Here is a 21,530-nt window from a genome sequence, read left to right as displayed (position 1 = left end):
TCACTCATGAACTATTCTTGTGCTAGGAAGCTAAGAATTGTAAAATATATTTATATCCTTACCCTTGCGTAGTGTTGCCCCTTAATGCATGTTTTGATGAATTCACATCATTGTACAACACAGCACTAGGTACAGGAGTATCTGTTTCAATAGGGCAAATAAGGAACAAGGGAACTAAAACCAGTGCTCATTTGCTTTTGAATGTGAAATTTACTGTGACTGTAATCACATACCCACCTCAGCCAGACAGTCAACAACAAAATCACTCAGGGAGACCAAGAGCCTGTATTTGCTTCCAAAAACACTCTTAAGTATGCATAATCTAATCTTTTTACAGCACTGTTTGCTGTTTCAGAAGTAGGGATTTGCCAATAAGTTTCAAAAGAAAAACTGGAAGCATGACCAGGGACATCACACTGTGAGAAACATCTATGGATATATGATAATCTGAATACATAAAAACTTATACTGGGTTACTGACCTAACATTGGTTACTTAAGAATAATTCTAATTAATTTCAACAGTAGGGGTTTGTTTATTTGTTTTTCAACAGATGCTTTAACTTTTTTTACTCTTTAAAAAGTTTCCTAACCTGCAGCTATCACTTGTGGAGTTCTAAAAACATGACTAAGAGACAGGATTTATTCCAATTCCTAAAAAATACAGAACGCTCAGCATGTTGACACCAACATCAACTATTATTCATAGACCAAACCATCTTAGCCAGACCAGAATTTTAAGTGATGCAGACTGGTGATGTCAAAGGAGCAAGAATTAGTTATACTAAAACAAATGTGGCCTATCTGATTAATGTTCTGCTAAGTGCTCCTCAATCCTATCCATTCTCTCCTCGTGTCTCAGATGGTACAACATATAGCTTGATTCAATTTAGCATGAGTTATTAAGACTTATCAAACATGCCAAGTGAAAGAATAGTTTTGTACTTTGCTGTTACACCTTTCTTTCCCTTTATAGTACACAGGTTATGATTTGCAGAAGCATTTAAAGTCTTTTCATGAAAACAGCTTATAAATAATTTTTCTAAGAGAATTCTTAAAGTTTTTAACATCCTTTCCCCCATATGAAAAATTTCTTGCATTTCAGAGCTCACTCCCCCAATACATAACACCTGTATAGGAATTAATTAAATCTACATTCTCTATATCCCATTCCCATAATTCTGCATCTGTATAGGACAGAGAAAACCAGCAAAACATACACAAGTATTTTCAAAATACTGAAGGGAGATAATCTTGCTGGTGTAAATGAAGAGCTGAAGGGAGTTACTGTTTGCTGATGAAGACAAACATTTTTGTCTACACGGCTTGGTTATGTTCTGATGTTCTGTTCTACTGTTGTAAGAGTTAAAGAACCTTGAAGATTTGATATAAACAAGACAGAATTTTAAAGCCAAAGATAAGTTGCTCAGGCAGCTGTTGAAGAAAACAAGGCCACAGCTAAACTACAAACAGTGTTAGTGCTGTGTCTAACTTAATAAGTTATTTGAAATATCCCATGCACTGATGTCCAAACTATTCCAAACAAACTTCCCTCCTTTCTCTCTTCTCCCTGAGCAATGGTTACACTGTACTCCTGAGATGGCTCTCCTAACATTAAGAACCGCTGGTATTTCACAAATAAAGGAGATCACCATGTGAAAAATTATCTTTTAAAATGGAGTTTAATTTGCATATAAGGAACAGGAGATTTATGATGAGCAACACAGCGCAGCACTGCATCTGCCTAGTATCAGTCGTAATTTAGATTGTTTGTGACCGATCTTAAATTCTAAAGCATGGAGAAGATGAAGTGCTCTGTTGCTGTGTTATTGTCAGGAGTCTAAGACTTACCAGAGATTTATTAGTAATCTTATCACAAACATGTCTCAAGTTTTTGCTTTTAATATGTGCCAAGCTCCTCTGAGGAATTTTCCTCACTGCAATTATATTTCTCAATGCATGCATTCTGAAGCTTAGTTGATTTCCTTCCCAAAATAAAGCGACCTATCATTACACTACAGTAGCTCTGCTACATTTTTCCTCTGCTACTTAATAATCAATGTATTCATCATTAAAATCTGAGCCCTGAAGCAATGGTTTTTAGCATATTCTAATGACTAGCGACTTGCAAATTACATTGACCTTTCATGTACATTCTGTAAGCACCTTGTTCTAATGTGTACTGTATTTATAGTTTGCCAATACAAACTAGCCAAAGATTGGATAATTACTGTAATCTATTAGCTCGATTGCTTTCCCTGCTCATTTGTAGCAGGTGCCATGTAGACCATTTTCAAAAGCTGGCCTATCTTTCATCTCCTGCAAGCCCAGAAAGTAAGAAATGCTTCATCTTCACAATATATATACTCACTAATATATGAAGAACACCCCATCTCAACTCAAGGATATTTCAGAAATAAGGAATCTTCTTTACTATTAGTGTCATAATGCTATTTGTGACTGACAAAAAACACAGCTCCCTGAGTGTAAACTTTGCTTGAAAAATGTCAGGCCAAGTTCCATTTTCTGCCCCTTACCCTGACTTCCAAATAGCATTTAATAGGAACTGCTTACTTCTTTTCTTAGAAGAATAAAATGACACTTTTCTTAAAGTACAGAACTTTTTATTTGTTTTAAGCTACAAGTACACGTTTCAAAGTAAGCTTTAAATGCTTTTTTAAAAGGCACACAGTTGCAACTTAAGAAACACTACATGGAAGTATTAACTCAAGTCTCTTTCTGTTCTTTCTGTTGACAGTCTATTTCAAGACAGTTATGGATAGATAACATTACAGACACTGGTAATTAAAACAACACTAATTTTGTCTCAGTGGCTGCGCTTTGTTGTTTGAAATCATCTATCATGGCCTTCATGCTTCACACAATGAGGAGACATTTGTCTCCTCACATTCTGCATGGTCAACACTTTTGCTAATATCCCAGCATACCTGGGTGCTGCTGCACTGTTAAAGAGGGAGTGAGGCTTTTTCCCACCCAAAAAAAGAGCCTATCAAACAAACTGCTTTGAATGTGTACTTTGAGAAATTCGCTATTTTGGTTTTCTGTTTTTCAGAAATTACATTAATGCCTTTTCTTTAAAATTAATTAACACCTCTCTTCATTGCCTCTTAACTGAGACAGCATCAGTTTAGCACAGAAACCTCTGTGCAGCACAGGAAAAAAGAGATATACTGACTTATAAACATATATTCAGAAAAAAAAATAAATGCTTGAAATGCCTGGCCCCATATACTACTGATTATTTTGTATGCATTAGTTTAATTGATTTATGGACACTAATTTTTCTTCCATGTACTTCTTAATATTCTTAAACATCATTTATTTAAGTATTAAGAGAATTACAGCACACAGATGCTTTATATTTTGACCATAAAAAAAAGAGGCAGAGAAGACTCATAACTCATTAGGGAGGATGAAGGACTCAGACATTATTTTCAGATTAAACTTGAACACAGTAACAAAGAGAACCAACAGCAGTTAAGAGAGATTTCAAAGGGTTGTTACTGAATGACACAAGACAAACAGGCAAGATCATTTAACATGAAACTGAATTCAGCAAGGCCACAAAACAAAGAACTGTTGTTTTGCAGATGCAGCCTGATGTTACAGAACTGGAGATGCAAAGGGGAGCCCCATCCTGCAAACCTTGCATGGATGAACCAGCGCCCAGCCCTGGGTGCTTCTGCCTCAGCTCTCCATGCAGCCTGGAGCAAAGCTGCCATCACTGCCTAACTGCAGGAAAACACAGCAGAAACTGAATATTCTAAAAGTTTATAATCTCTAAACTCAATGGTTTATACCTTTTAAAGGATTTCCATTAATTAACAGGAATTTCACAGTGGCCCAGTTTAAAAGTCCAGGTGGAATCACAGGAGCCTAGCTGCTCTCTCCAGGAGGGTGTGAAAAGCAGAGACACAGACAGGCAGCCCTCAACTTTACACAGAAAGGAACCCTACTCCAGTACTGGAAAGGTAGCATCACCAATTAATAAAAAAATTATCATAGTTTTATATATATATATAAAAGGTCTGTCAAAAAAAATTACTAATTTACAATGTATAGCCTTAACAATGAAGCCTAAATCAGAAAAAGTTTAGCAACTCTTCCATCTGCAACAAAATTTAAATCTTCACAGCCTAAAACTTTTTAAATTCCTGACAAAAAGTTACATGAGCACTGCATGAAGACAGAAACTACACAAGCACTTAGAAAAAAAACAAAATAGCAAATAAGTCAGAAAGCATTAGCAAAATAAAGATTTATTTCCACAGCCTAATGACAATCCCTCAGATTTAAAAGAGCTCAAACTACCTACCCACAGGGAAAGAGAGCAGGAACCCCTCAGAATTTAAGTTTCTACAGCTTTACAAAAGGTTTTGCTGGCAACAAGTGTTTTCCCAGGTGCCAGAGGCAGAGCTGTCAGCCTGCAGGCTGGTCTGATGGGAAGGGCAGGTTGTTCCCTTTTTTGCCTGAAGGCAGGAGAGGCCCTGGGCTCCACAAGGTCCAGTGGGTCAGCTCAGGGTAACTTCACTGCTCTTTACTGGGAATTGTTCAAAAGGATCAGCATTGTGCTTTTATTGCATGTGACTGGATTTTAATTGCAGTGTTTTATATTGCAAGGCTGCAGAAAGCCAATGGGATGTGGAGTACTATAAACTAGGAAGTGTCCCACTAACTCAGTAATATGAAGTTTCTCCTTTATTCTAATTTTCAGATACCAGCAAAGCGACAGGAACAAGCTGTATCAACAATATTTCAAAGACATAAATGAAAAAAATAAGTTACTTAAAGCAAGCCATATAGATCATGCATTTTTTCTGCATGTCCTTTTATAAATCCTCTGAAGTTTGGTATTCAAAGATAACTTATCAATGGACACTTGCATGGAACAGAGTAAGCACAGAGTCCACAGAAGGGAAATGCCTGGTCCCAATAACTATCCCTGCAATGAATGAAGCAGCACAATTGTTTTCCTTTTCCATAACTCATTTGCATGAATTTACTTTTTTGCCTTAAGAGGTTGTTGTAATGTGTGTTAAAACACACAGTGCAATTTTAACTCCATAATATCACGAAAGAAATACAGTGTTAGTATAAAGTGTAAAAATATGAGTGCTGTTAAATTCTTTGAGCAGAAACAACTGCACAGCACTGCTCAAAAGCACCACCCAAAGGTAGAAGGGATGTAAAGACATTTACAGAATTGGTCTTTTTTTTTAATTTCAGCAAAACCTGAATGTAAAAAATGACAGTGCAGTGAAACTTGACAGAGGCTTTTGATTGAAGTCACTGATTTCCACAGCTGCACCTGTAGGAAATTGATGATAATGCTGTCTAAACCATTCATTATGATTTGGAACTTTACTCAAATAAGCACTGGATTTATAAATTTGCTAGACATGTGTTGCAGATAATATGACAAAGTACTGTTTTCAATTGAAAATTCCTTTGACCTAATTGTATAAAAATCATGCAAAACTGGGGAAGGGAATTTATTTCTAAAGTATTCTGAAACAGCTGAAGCTGTATTTTTGGAACAGCCTGCATGGAAGTGAAATATATTCATAGGAGAAATTCAGCTATCAATTGTACACATTCATTAGAATTATGAAGAAATAGGATAAGACTTTTTCATATTGCCAAAAGTCAGTTGCTTCTTAGAAAAAAAAAAATATTTATCTGTCTCCTAATCATACTTGCAGTATTTCCAAGGCAGAAATAAGCAATAACACAACATTGAAAAATATATATGGGCATAGAATTTGAGTATAAAACATGGGATGCTAATCATGAACTGTTAACTGGGCATACATTTTGGTGGAAAAATAATTTTAACAGCCTATTAGCCAGATACTTTAAATGTGAGGAATTTGATACACTCTTGTTCTTGTACACTGCATTACACTAACATAAAGCAAATTAACATACTATTTCTTTAAACTTCTGCAAAAATACTCCAGACATAAGGAATCATAATGCTGCCATAGACTGGATTTAAGTGGGGTAATTTGCTGAGGGATGGTTTTGCCGCTTTTACTGACATTCAAAGAAAAGCTGAGCAACAGTGAAGGGAGAGATGCACTGGAACACCAACTCAAGGAGCTCAGGTCAGCCCCAGCAGTGTCAGGACAGGAGAGCAGCTGGCACAGAACACAGATCTCCCCCTGCAGCCACAGCTACCCAAACACCTTCACAGGAACATTTTCCTGCTAAAGTCGCCTTTGTCTGCACCAGTGATTAGAGCCAAAAACATGCAGAATGATTATTTATTAATGCAGGAAGGATGCAGGGTAGAGCTCTCTGCATGCGTTTGTTGCAAGAATACAAAAATGAGCTAATTTACAAAACTCACTCATCAAAGAAACAAGACTTGTAGTAATTCTGCTCTTGTAAGTATGCCTACACTGTGATTTTACCACCAACTGGATAATTTCTTCCTGGTTTTTATTTCTCTTTGTTGAGGGAGCCAGTGAAATAACTAGTTATTAGGATAAACACAATGCTGAATAGCAAAATTGGGTTTTCACAAATGTATTGTAACATAAATCACATTTCTGCCTGAGAAATATAGTGAGGTTTGTTAAATCCACAAAGGACTCTTCAGTATGTTCCCTTTTTCTTTAAGCCTTGATACATTTCTGCAAAGCAAACTTAAAGAAGGTTTTTTAAGAATATTTGCATAGTGTGAAATAAGGTCCTGGTAGTTCAGATTTCACAGACTCTTCAATATGGGAAAAAACTTCCTTTCGTGAAAGGAACTCAGTGTATTTAAGTGAAAATCCCCTGTAAGGCAGGACATCTCCTGCAGGAGGAAAGCTCAGGATTGCACCTGTAAGGATGCTAAAGGCTCAGGCAGGACCTGCAGGAGGTCAGAGGCCCCTGGGCCTTTCCCTCAATAGCAGCCAAAGTCACATTCCAAAAACATCTTTAACATGGTAAAGGGAGAAGAAAATGAGTATACCCCCAGCTCTTTTTGTCAGGAAAATTCCAGAGAAGAGAAGAGACCTTCCAGTACTGTGCTATGACCTCTCTCCCACCCATGCACTTGCTGCAGGAGGCAGATCCTTGGTTCTCACTTTGTAGAGAAAGCAGCAGCATTTCATTTTTAAATACCATAGTCTTGTCCCACCTCCCTGACAATTCAGCATATTCCACAATAGGATGTCACAAGTTTAGATCAAACAAGCTTTACAGACTTATGAACATCACTCACAGGAAAGGGTGCAGAAGGGAACAGATAGCTCCCCACAGCTTCACTAGAATCAAGAGATTTGGCAGTATTTGGATACGGTTTCAAATAATTAGTAATTCTTTAAAAAGCAGTAAACTACACTTCGAAACAAGCACAAATATACACACATGGTCTAGATGCCACAAGTTCTCCCTCCACATTAGACTGACCTTAGCAGTTGATTGAATGAGCAGGGATCCTCCTCAGGCAGCCAGCACACACCTCTCACTGCAAAGCATATCTCAACTTTTCCTCAATTGTTACCCAATTTTTGCACCAAAATCCCTTTTGTATGGTATCATTAAGGAAATTCACAGGACAGTGAGCCTCTAAGAGTATGTACCAATTTCAGCCATTAGAGAAACAAATCAGTAATTAAATTACTTGCAATTTCCAGCTTTCTCACCCTTTGAAGGACAATATGTAGTTACAAAATAAAACAGTTCATACAGAGATTTCTGCCAAACCTCAAGCCTGCTTGGAATTGTTACAACGTGGTCAGTCTTTTGTAATAAAGAGTTCAAATTCCCTGTTACAATTACCCAAGAAGTCCCATTCCCATAGGATTTCAAGCAGATATTTACTTCAGTTCACTCATTTACAAAGTGTCATTCAGAAAAGCCTGTATTGCCACTATTAATAGAATTGTTCAGTATCACACTGCCTAATAATCTGAGGTCCCTTGCAACATGATTATTAAAAGTTAGCCTAAAATTTACTGGATTTGTTACTTCCAGTGTTCCTGAGCCTGGTTCCTCTCACCTGCCCTTTCCCTTTCTGGCTGACTCTTTTTAATTCATGAGCTTTTCATTAGAAGTGGGCCCAAACAGGAGCCACGCATCCAACTTGATGATGCTGATTCAAACCTACTTTGATTCCAGACTTCCATGAGGAATGCTTTCAGTACTCCTACAGGATTTGACTAACAACTTCTGACAAACTCAGAGATTCAGCAGCTGGGAGTTCATTATCTCCACCAACACACGAGCAGGAGCTCAGTGTAACACCCTTGTCTTTAGCTCTGAAAGAACACTCAGGCATGTCTAGCAGAAATAATTGAGACAGGAGATCATAGTAGCAGCACATATAAGCAGGTGAGTTAAAAAGATCATCAGGGCTCCCTCATGACTCCCTCTGTGATGGACCTTAGACAGTGGGGAGAACATCCTGTTCCTTGGCACAGGACAAGTGTCTCAGATGGCATCTCAGTCTTTGCCTTTTCACACACATCAGTGTTGGCACCTGACACTGGTACAGGTCGTGTGGTGTTCAACTTGGGGACCAGTGATTATTGCTCAGATCTCCTGTAAGTCACTCATTTGTTCTTAACAAGTTTGTGAATTGAGGATACCCAAGGCAGAACCAGGCACACTAATTACAGGCAGGTATGAAAAGTTATGAGCGGCCTGGTGAGAATTACTACAGGTAACAGAGGCAGCAGACACAATTTAAGAAAAAAAAATGACAGGAACAAAACATTTTCAACTCCTGAAATAATAGAAAATTTAAATCTTTACTCCCTAACAGGGACATTGTACTCTTATTAAATAAAATTAGATGAGGCTGCATAGCAGTCTTCAGCCAAAGCATATTTTCATCCTCAATGGTCAACACCTAAACCTCATGGAACACAGTGCTGGGAGAAAACTGCACCAGCAGCCCTCCAACAGGAGAGGGAAGAGGGATGAACACCTGTGGCTGTGCATTCATTCATTCCTTTCATCCACCTGCAGGAAAGCAGCTAGAAAGGAAAACCCCCAAAGGAGATTTTAATGTTGAAACTCCACCAAGGGCCCCCCAAGACTCCACTCCAATGGCTGCACCAGCCCTATTAACCTTAGAATTAACTGACTTCCACTGAGGATTAATCAAGAAAAGAAGCACAAATAAAATTCAAAATATAAAGAGACAAAGGAGAAGAGGAGGGCTTAAAAAAGAGAAAAGCTATTTCAGAGGAAGAGATGCCCAACCTACCAAGGACCAAGTACCCAGGGGTAGGCAAGAATAAAAAAATTCCACCCAACTGAGTCCAAAAGAATTCAGGGCCTGAATTCAGGCACTGAAAAGCAATAAAGCAATAGCTACAAATTGATTGAGACTTCTCTCAATTTTCATCCAAGCATTTTATTTATCACTGGTTCAAAATTACTTTTTGTGAATTGCTTTTGAAAACTGGTGATATTCCTGCTCAAAAAGTAAATTTTATAAAATAAGATTATTATGTATTTTATTTTTTTTTAATTCTTTGTGGGATCTCAGCACCTCAGGATGGAGGTGCAGAGAGGCCGAGACCACCCTTGGGGGGCTCGGGAATCCTGGAATGTTGCCAGAAGTGTCTGGTGGCAGGATTTTGATCCTACACAGGAGACAACACCTGTATGAGGACTGGGAGGAATTCACTGGGTGAATGGTGAAGGGATAAGTTAGTTAAAGTGTAAAACACAGGGTTTAGGATTTTGGTACAGGGGGGTCTAAAGAAGTAAGATGGAGAAATTGGGGCGTGTCCTGTCCTTCTTCTTCTTCTTCTTGGCCTCCATCTTCTGTGGTGGTGGTGGCACTTTGGGATTGGTTGTTACTAGAAGTGCACCGGTTAATAAGGGTAGAAGGTATTGGGGAGAAATTATAAATATTGTACACGTAACTTCGGGTATAAAGATAAGTGACTGCCCCGGGGGCTCGCAGTGTGCCCATGGCTGACTTGCTGTGCAGACCTCTGTCGGGCTGAAAGAAAATCTTTTAGATAAACAATTAATAAACACCAAGACCGAGACAAGATCAGAAGTCTCTTCTCGTCCTTTGAAGCGTCGGCTCTTCAAGGCCATCCCTGGGCCTTTCCAGGCCACCTAAACAGCTCACAGAAAACCTTACAATTCTTAACTCATTTGCACTGATTTATTCTCAAAATACAATTAAAGTATGTGTTTGACCAAATGGACATAATGTTTTTTTCTTCTTGAGTTCTGTAAACATGACAGAAAAAAATAAATATGAGGCTAAGAATGTCTTCTCTATTAGTAATTAAGAAGTAAACTCCTTTTGCATAAATTAAAAATTGCAAAATCTAAAATCTCATTAAACAGATAAAAATTGCAGTGGCTTTATAGGCCATTAAATAAGATCAGAATGGGGTGGTTTTTTTATTATATGCATCTTCTGTTCCCAGCATTTCACATGTTCACAATATTTTCCCCAATGTATTGACACGAAATCACTCTGGCAGGGGGAGTGGAAGAGGTGTGAAGATTATTGCTACCATGTGGATGTGAGCGGGTAGCAACACACAAACAGTTTCCAGTCATCCAAGAGGACCAACACTTAGCACCATTTCTAAGATTACTATAAATAAATAAATATCCTGCAATGGATCACACACCACATAGCCACAGCTCCTGTTTTGCTGGGAAAACACAGCACACACTATTGCATGGGAAAAACAACACAGATCTTTGGGATTCACCAATCCTGCAGTGTAGAGAAAGGACTTGAGATTTCTGATTTGATTTAAACCTGCAACTTGCAAAATCCATTGGCTCTCCTTGTACTAAAAGCTATGGATCTGCCCTTTTCTCCTCTGTACTTTTTACATAATAGGTATTACTACCCATAACTTCTTATTTTAAAAGAATAGTGCAGCCAGGAAAATGAATGAATTTAATTATCAATGCAGTGTGAAAAAAATCATTAGAGCAAGAGCCTGGAACACTACGTATTAAAAATAAACAAAGGCTATTAAAAACAGTTTTTAAAAGTGTCATTCTTTCTTCAATTCTTAAAATGTAAGTAATACAAACACAGAAACAACAGAACTATATGTAAACAACTCTAGTTACTGGAAAAAGATGGCCTAGGAAGATGCTAAATTACTGACTGGATCATTTAACTTTAAATCTATACTTTATGTGGCAATATGGAGAGGTCATTTGATTGCTATGCATAAAAAATTTAGAATTCTAATATGATCTAAAAGTTTCACCTTCATAAGAGAAAATTTTCATTATAAAATTGTATTTAGTGGGATTCATACATATCTGTCACCTCAGTTTTATAGTATTATATTTCTATGGGCTGTCAACTGGGCATTATAGAAATGACTATTTAAAAACAGAGTAAAACTTTCTCCCTTTATACTTTACAAATTCTCAGGTTTACTTCACAGCTGTAAAATGAAAATATGCAGGCTCAAACATGAACTGGGGGTTGCTGCACAGAATTCTTTCACCACCTAGAAATCAGCATTTCCACCTGTATTTTTCCATCCAAAAGATGTTCTCAGCAACACTTCAGCTTCCATTCACTGCACATGAACATTTATACTGAGTCATTATTCAGCTTTTGAGGATTTGGAAAGGGATTTTTGTATTTTCACTTATGATTCCACATCATGAATAATCAAATGGTTTCTTCTCCAGCAGCATTAAAAGCTTCCTCTATACTCCAGAGAAAAATTTAAACCAAAATTTGTGGCCTCTGAAAATTTGTCATTAGAAGAAAGAGGTGCATTGCCTGTGTACTGTTGCTGTGAAAAATCAGGTCAAACTCTTAACTCCAGATGCATGGGAGCAGTTTCTACCAAAATTCACAAATGTGCTTCCAGACAATTTGGCCTTGCTGATTAGGCTGTAATCTACTGAAGTCCTGACCCAGAGTTGCTTTTCAAAATACTCTTATTTACTTCAATATTTGGTTAAAAACAGTATACTTATCAAATACTTCTTTTCTACATTTTTTTTTAAATCCAGAAGAATGCTAGTAGATATCACAGCTACACACTCACCAGAACAGCTGGTTGTCAACAGGGTTGGGAGGGAATGAAGTAAAACCAAAGGATGGGAAGTGGCCATGGAAGATGATAAGTGAGGGCAGAGAACATTGCCTAGAATATGTCACAGATCAGACTTGATTTTCTCATGTGCTCGTGAAACAAGCACTATTTCGAAGTTGAAATATTTAAGCTGAGATTTTAACAAAGCCTCTGGTGATACTTTATTTAAAGACAACTAGAAAATCAAATAGTTTCCAAAATTATTTACTGTCTCACTCACGTAAGTTCATTAGTGGTTACTTAAGATGGGATTTCTTTTTTTCCTTTCTTTTTGTGGTGATGCACTTTGTAATGAAGTCATACAACATTCTGCAGTGTTTCCCAGCCTTAGGCTTTATTGTGTAAGACATTTCAGACTCTTTAACTTTTACTACTGGGAATGTTCCCTATTGATTTCAAAGGGATTACTTGCAGAAGTAACTACAAGCAGCAGGATTTGCAGAAGTGGAATCCCAGACATGCTTTCCCACCCTTTTCCACTGGAGACATCAGAAAGGAATCTACAGTTTGAGAATCATTGTGCAAGAGGGCTAAGATGTTACAGAGAGCATGGATTTTACAGACATGAATTTTAAGAACAACCATGCTGCAGGCAAAGGAGTGTTCCAAGTGCTGGGCTAGAAATTACAGAGTTTACCAGGGAATAATGAGACAGCAAACAGATAAGAAAGACAGCTCAGTGGAAACTAAATGTGAAACAGATTTTACCCATAATGTTCAAACTACTGAAGGATTTCATTTAGCAGCATTACTGATATTCCTGACAATCCAAACTCACACATCTCATGTGGCAGATTGCACAGGTTTCCTCTGCAGTCATAGGGGAAAATTTTCCTGCTCAGAGCACATTTACCAGTCTAGAGCTTGGTAATGGGGTTAGTCCAGCCAATGTCAGCAGAGCCTTCCCAACCCCAGTCTCTAAAAGTAACCCAGGAAATTTCCATGTTTTAGCCTAGAGATGCCAGGAATATCCTGCAGGACCACCTCTGCCCTGTCTACTCCCCCCTGCAATTTCACAAATATTAAACTTGTCTGTGGCACCTCTCTGGAGAACCTGTGGGAGACCCCATTGTGACAATCCACAGCCAGTTCTGTGACCAATGCACAGAGGAACCTGTTCAGGCTACCAGGAATTAAATGGAGATCAGACTAAACCACATCCACCACAACATCTCCTACCTGTTTTATATTCCCACTAAATCACTCAATGAGAGTGGACACAAAATATTTGATTGGTTTCAGACTGTCAAGTGTTGAGGATTTATTTTATTTAAATTTTGCTTAAAATAAATTTCAGTTCTCTAAAGTGGGTGGGGCCCAGGGGTCAGGTTTTGTAGGTTTTCTTTGCATGTGCAGGCTCACTGGCAGTCCTCAACGTGGAGCAGATTTCCAGATGTGTCCTCCTCCCTCCCCTAACTAACAATGCCACACAAAGCAATCTTGCAAAGTATTTCAGACTCTTGGATGAAGGGCATTTATCAAAGGTTATTTTCCTTATATTATCTGTGAGAAAATTAGCAGAATAAAGATGGTCCTTTCTCTTGCCCACTTGCAGCAATGATTACAGAAAATATGCACTCCATATGCCACAGTTTGAATCCATAGTGGGGCAGTAACAAAGAATAAACATCAAAGTAAATATTTTGGAGGAACATTAGTTTTCATGATTTTATACATAAAGCCACCAAATCATAGTTCAATCTTCTTATTTGCAAGTGAATAACCTCTATATAAAAGTACAATTCATATGTGAGCTGCAAAGAAAATGTCTTTCTTCAGCATTCCCACTATTAGGCAAGCAGATGGCTCAATCTAAATGACCATGTGAAAGAAAGAAAAAAAAGACCAGCACAGATCAATATCCTCACCATGATTCCTGCATTCCAATAAATACCAAACCATCAAGAGCAACAGCAGAGAGAAAAAGAGCATCAAAATATCATTTTAGGAAAAGCAGTAAATAACTGAAACCAATCTGAAAACAAACAGCCAATAGATTTAATAAGAAGAATGTAAACAAAAAACAAACAAGCTTCACTCTTAACATCAGTGCCTGCAGTTATCCTGAATGTAAGCAACAAAAAAACCACCCCAAACCTCAGTCTATAACATACACACACCACAGGGAGAAACATATCAAAAAGGACGAAAAAATATTACTTCTATATAAATGAGTCACTGTATTTCTGTGTTTGGGTAGTTGTTTAGATTTTTTGTGGGATTTTGGTTTTGTTTGGGTTGGTCTTGCTGGCTTGGGGTTTTTAATTACAGACAAGAAATAATAATTTCTTATTTTTCCAAGGGGCAAAACATACCATTTTAGGAACACCGTGATGACATTAAACAAAGAAATGGGAGACACTAAACAGATTAGAGCTATCTCAGAAATGGGAAAAACACACCAGAACAAGAGCTTTCAAAAATTCAGGAGCAAAGTTCCTTACTACACAGAGACTCCTCTCCTGGCCTCATGGCCCCAGAACATACATCTCCCTCCGTGCCATGGGTGGCACCAGGGAGCAGATCCAGAGATTTCTTGCTCTGCGGCACAGCCATTACCTGTGTGTGTGTCCAGTGCATTAAACACCATGAAACCTCCCTGTGTCCTCACCTAGGTCTGAACTCACACGAGGGAAAGAACCAATTCTCCCAAGCCAGGCCACGGGTGAGTCAAACCTGCAGAGTCAGTCACACCTGAAAACTGCACCTTCTGCAGAGCCAGTCACACCTGCAGGCTGCACCTTCTGCAGAGCCACAGGCACATCTGAAAACTGAACCTTCTGCACAGTGCCGCCTGCAGATTGCACCTTCTGCAGAACCACAGTCACACCTTGGATGCATCTTCTCTACAGCCACAGTCTCACCTGCAAGCTGCACCTTCTGCAGGCAGCCAGTTTTACTCTCAGATTCTGCCAGGTTCAGCGGATCTCTGCAGGTCTACTCACTGCTCCCCTGCCCAGCACAGCTGGTTAAAACAGAAAACAAAACCAAGCAAGCATCCAGCTCAAGGAAACAGCAGGAACCTGAGAGAGCTGCAAAACTATTCATCCCTGCACAATAAGTATTAGTACCTGCACCCAGAAAATAAGTACTCTGTAAGTTAAGTATCTGTTTTACAATGAAAACCAAGATCATTTCACCTTCCTCAGCCTTTCCTCCTGCAAGCTAAAGCCATGGAGTTGAACAGCCAAATTCTCTTTGGAATACTGATGAGGACCAGAAATTCAGGACATGCATCTGCTACACAGATTGAGTGTAGTCTAAGGTATAATCCAGACACTTAATTAAGTACATAAGTCATTCTCTAGTGGAATTTACTGGTCAAGTTCACCTGACAAAGCATGCAGGTTTGGAGGAAAAGGGAAGATGAAAAGATTAATTTTAAAAGATATTGCAAAGTATTTTACATGGATATTTTGGGCATGGGCACATCCACTAGTCACTGTCTAGCACTCAATAAGCAACTTTCAGTGGTCATGTCTTGAACTAAAAATGTTTTTCTTGCCACAACATTTGAGAAATTCTGCCAAAGAAAGCTGAATTTCAGACTCCTTAAAAGGTTCCAAAGAATTCCTTGCTGATCAAGTTATTAAAAGTTGAGTAACCATCTGGGCAATCAAAAAAAAAAAAAAAAAACCAACAGTAGAAAGCATCTTAACTACTGGCTGTGCAAATTCTCCAAATTGCAGAGCAGAATGTCAGACACCTGGCTTGAGAGGCAGCAGCCCAAGAGGCACATCCAGAGAGCACAACAGCTCTGTGGAACCCTGACAGAGCTGCCCTAGGCTGTGCAGCATTTGGGACCAGAGCTTGCATACAGGATAATCACTAGAATAAGGGTGTCTGTACTTGACTCAGAACACGAGGGAAACTCTGTTTCTTAAAATCAATGGGTTTTGGAATAGATACTTGATTAACCATTTACTTTAATAAAAATGGAAAAATCATAACATTCATTAAGAAATTTAAATTCTTATATTGCAACTTTCATCCTTGTTTATTTGACCACTTTCTACTAGGAACTTTTATCTCTACTAACGAGACTGCATTGTCATTCAGAGGTCTGAGTGAACCAGGAACTCAGTTCTAATCAGTGAATTCACACAGTCTAATCCCAGAATGATCAGTATACCAAAATGACACTTCTCCATAGAGATGCCTATAGATAGAAGCATGAGCTGGCTGATGAACATACTTGATTTTTCAATTTTCAAAAACAGGACACATTAGCTGCATGAATTACATTATATTATAAAGAAATATGAGTAATTTTAAAAGCAGGTCAAGTATATACTATTCATAATTTCAGTAACTTAAACAAAGTTATCCTTTAAGACATATTTAGTTTCCTACTAAAAAAACAAGCCTTCCAGCACACATTTCCATATCTCAAACTCTATTATTCTTTTCAAAAATCCCAAAAGCCTCCATTAATACAGCCAAGAAACAGAATTCCAAAATGAAGCCCAAATGTAAAAAGATCAGCCTACTGAGTGTTCCCATCACAGCTGAATATTTTAATACTTTCTAGGACACATTTGGCCATTAAAATTTTGGGATCGTATCTTGCCATTTAAAACAAGGACAATTTGTAAAACATGAAAAAACCACAACAGACAGTACTGCTAAACAAACACTTTGAAAAGCTCTTAGCATAAAACATTCTGCAAATCCCACGCACCCCAATGCAAACATCTGAAAATAGCCCTGGCTCAAGATCCTCTAAATCTTTTCCAACCCATGGGTTTATAACCCTGTAAATTTTGAATTTTATTTTAGGACACCAGACAAATGCATTGTATTTCTACTGCTATTTGCATTAAAAATTGGTCAAAAGAGAAAAAGTACAAATTATGCCAGAAGTATGGAATTTACCAAATGTAAATTTTAACAGTGCTAAAAAAGCAACAGTAAATTCCATTTTATAAACATGAAGATGGAACATAGAGTAAATTAGGGTGGATTAACCTGGTTTTTAGAATTGAAACACCACAGAGTTTTGAAGTTCACCAAATCACTCTCATGTGCAGCCTCTTTGGCTGCATTTAATCTGAAATACAGAGACTTTAAAAGGCCCCAACATCTGACTTAAGTAAACTGACTTCTTTAAGTCTGAGAAGAACTTAAAGCTGAACTATATTTGCTAGACAAAAAAATCCCACGTTTCTAATTTTGTGCCAGCAGTTCATACACTATGTATAATATTTAAACATGCTCTAATTCTTATGTGTCAAAACAATCACGTTCATTAATATTTCCATTGCCTGCACTACTTTGGATGTATAATTTTATCAGAACCATTCCCCAGCTGCTTGGCTCTCATCAAGCAACTCAAAAGAAATGGGAATCAAAATTTGCAACCACCATGTATCTGAATTACATATTGATATAAGCAGTGATTAACTAAACCTGTTCAGAGACTTGAGGTAGACAGAAAAATAAAGGAGTAGATAGAAAGGGAAAATCCTCAATTTATATAGACAGAGGATTCTAATATATATATATATAATTAAAATATTAATAGATATAATACTTCACATACGTCTTATATATTTAAGAAGTGTGTGAAATATTGCTAATATTTTTTCCCAGCCTGGAGAGAATCCATTCACCATAAGTCTTCTTTTTCCCTCTCAGAAATAAAGACCCCATCCCAGTGGGGTGTGCACTTCTATTTCAAGAAAGGAAAAAAGGAAGTTTGCAAGCTTTCCATTGACTTGTACGAAATCTTGCTCACTCTCTGTTCTTATTAGTTATGTTAAAATAGGGACATCCAGGTTGAAAAGCTAATACAGTAATTCTGAAAAAATTTAAAATATAAAAAAAAGAAAGAGCACCTAAACACTTGGCAAAGTACTAAACAGCTATTTTCTAAGGCATTCCCCAGGCTTACTAGCAATTTTTTAAGTTACTCAATGCCACATATCTCCAAACTGACTGTGTTTTACCTGAGAGGTGTTTACTATCATTCACCTTCACATCTTCATCCAAATAAACATTAAGATTAGGGGAATTATGGCAGATTGGAATAAAATTTGTGCATTTTCAGCTAGATTTGTGAACAGACACTACAGCAAACTCATCAACACAGCAAGAAAGTGAAAATATTTACCTAAAGCAGAGGCAGTTTAAGCCTGAGCTGTACATTTTGCACGTCTCAAGGAAAAGAAACTCAGTGTGCAAAGCACCTTGGCACTCACAGAGCAAAATCTCAGGAGCTCTGTGGTTTTTCACTGAGGAAATACAGGAATTTACACATTCAACCAGCAATGAAACCACAGCAGGATATGACAGGCTGAAAGGTGCAGAGCTACAGAACATATTTGGGGAATTTTAGGGGAGAGCTGGAAATTATTTAGGAACTCTATTAGAAACATATCTGCAGACTAGAAGAAAAGATGCACTCTAGAAAATATATGTGGTTTAGATAAACTCCACTGAAATACTGAATGACTTCAGGGTTTGGATTTCCCCCCTCACACACACCCCAGATCTTCCAGCTGGTTGTCAATACCTGTGGAGTGAAGCACAAACTGCTCTCTCTTTCCTGCCCCTGGTATTTGAACGGACAAGCCAAAAGCATGCTGGTTTTGGCTGGGACAGAGTTAATTCTCTTCATAGCTACTGTGGGGCTGTGGTTTGGATTTGTGCTGAAAACAGTGTTGAAAACACAGAGATGATTCCATTATTGCTGGGCAGGGCTCACACAGTGGCCAGGCCATGTCCCAAGCTGTGAGTGCCCTGGGGTGGAGCAGCAACTGGGAGGGGACACAGCTGGGACAGCTGACCCCAGGTGTATTTCACACCATATCTAATAACTTAGGTTGGAAAGAACCTCCAAGATCATTGAGACCCACCTCCATGCTGGAAATGCAGGGTGAGGAGGTGACAGAGAGAGAGGGGACAGCATGGACCGGTTTGTGTTTGCCTTCCCAAGCCCCTGCTGTGTGGGATGGAGCTCAGAATTCCTGGGGAAGGCTGAACACCTGCCTGCTGCCCATGGCACCCAGAGCATGAAATCCTTGCTTTCCTTGTGTGTATGGCTTTTACTTTACCCTTAACATTGTCTTGACCTCAGCCCAGGATTTCTCTCCATTTTCCTGTTCTGCTCCTCTCCCTGTCCCAAGCTCTGCAGGGAGTGAGCAGCTGGTGGTGCTGAGCTGGGGTTCAACACTGACAGACAGAGCTGCTGATAAATGGTTTACACTATAAAGTGAAACACACAGGAACTTCTCAGTCCTGACCTGTCAGATTACAAAATTTAAAAAAAAAAAAAAAAAAAAAAAAAAAAAAAGACAAAAAAAACCCCCAAAATTGAGAAAAGTGACACATGGACACTTGATTCCCCACCTCTGTCCCATGGTGGGCAGTACTGCCAGGCACTCAGATTTCTGAGACAGCTTAAGAAGGAAGATTACATTACCAGAGCTTTTGCTGTTTCTAGGAAGTTTTATACTTATTCTCTCCCTCTTTCTCTCTGGAGGTTTTCAATTGTTCATTCTTTAATCTAAAAATGAAAATCATCCAGATTGAGAGCATATTTTTTTCTGTGGATAGGAAAACACAACAGAGGCACGACCTTTGCTTGGGGGGCTCACTACACATATTCCAGGCAGCTCTGATCATATTTCACAACCCTGGAAGTGATTGTGATGTCCAGAACACTGAATTATGTCATTAATTAAGGAATCGGGGAGGAGGTAGCTGATTATAAGGGAGAGAGAATCTGTACTTACACAAAACTATTTTCATAATCAGTGATGATAGAAAGGGAAATAAAGAAAAATTACCTTGTGCTTAATATAAGTGTCCTGGTATATTGTTTTAGAAGATTGTTCTGTGTGTAGAGGTTGCTGTTTAGCTCAGTGGTTAGCCAAAAGCAAAGTAAAGATTTTACTAATCTTGCCTTAGCATGAAAAAAACCAAAAAGATACAGCAACATTTTGCTTTGGATAGCAAACTTCCTAATTTCTCTTAAAGGACATATGAGAAAAAGGTAGGATAAGGCCCATGATCCATTTAATTTTTATTTTAATGTTGATTTTACCTGAAACAAAATGTGCAGTATCCAAATGCAGGAATACCATTTACTAGAGTATCAGAGATTAGTTCATTAATGGGTTCAAGGAACTGGCCATGCATCAGCATAACATTAGAGGCTAACTGATTTTCCTCTGTAAGCCACTTACACAACTGAGCATTTGCAAATCATCTCAAGATGCATGTCAGAGAGAGAGATGACAGTGTTAAAGAAATACATTTTTCATTTTATTCTATTAGTAATACACACTACTGAATGTTGCAGGGCAGACAACGAGAGATTTTTTAAGCAGCTTGGCATGCCAGGACACGCATTACCTACAAGGTGTCTTTTTGCTGTAAGACATGACTCTAACAAGAGCTGAGCAATACTCACTGAGCAACAACAGGATTTGGTGAAATGACAGTTTTGCCAAATTCCCTACAGACTTATATTTAGATTTTTAGAGGCATCTGATTTCTTAGCTGTGTAAAAAAAACCAAAAACAAAACAAAACCAAAAAAACCCGCCAAAAAACGCACAAACCAAACACATTGTTGTGAAGCAAAACAGCCATAAGTAAGTGAGCATGTGCTTAAATACTTGACCAAGTCAGAGCCTTAAAATAAGGAAATTACAAATATTGCACAAAACAATCACTGCTGTGCCTGTCCACACAAACGTCAGAGCAGTCACTGTGCAATGTACACAGACACCTGGTAGGATTTGTAAGTTCTCTCAGGTAAAACTCACAAGGTTGCAAAACATTCATGATTTCTGAAAACAGAGAAGTCAATAGGCTACAGACAAGCAGAGTTTTCTGTCTCTCCCAGTATTTTTGCTTGCATCAGGCACAGGAGAAATACACATGAGATTGCTGCAGCAACTTTTCATTCCCATATGAATGAAAATATCCCTTACCAGCCACCTTTCAAAAAGCTGAATTCCAAAGTGACCCTAAAGACAGCACTGACTGGCACTTTATCACTTATTCATAGAAAAAGAAGCTTGTGAGAGACTCTCCACAAGGTGAAGATGGGCGACAGCAAGACCCACCAGAACAAGTGTCTGAAACTGCAGGAACTCAATTATTCCTCTGCAAGAGCCAAACTAACAAAACTGGAAGCACATTAACTCTCAGACAAGACCAGAGACTACACCACATCCCCTAGAACATAATGGGAGTGGTGTAAAGGCTCTGAATGTCAAATAAAAAATATTTAAAAATCAATTTCAGCCCTTATTACAGCAAAAATCAAGTGGTCAGTTAGTATATGTGTAAGTCCTAGTTAAGATGTAGTTCTCACAACTTTTAAGGAATATGCACAAATGTACCTTCCTACAGGGTGCCCAGACAATCAGTGAAATAGAGGGGGTACAAAGGGGTAGGAGCAGTCCTCTGTAGGAAGAGGTGTGTGTCCTTCACAATTCCACCTT

The sequence above is a fragment of the Ammospiza nelsoni genome, chromosome 13, assembly GCF_027579445.1.
Source record: "Ammospiza nelsoni isolate bAmmNel1 chromosome 13, bAmmNel1.pri, whole genome shotgun sequence".
Lineage (NCBI taxonomy): Eukaryota > Metazoa > Chordata > Aves > Passeriformes > Passerellidae > Ammospiza > Ammospiza nelsoni.
This window is presented reverse-complemented; position numbering follows the sequence as displayed.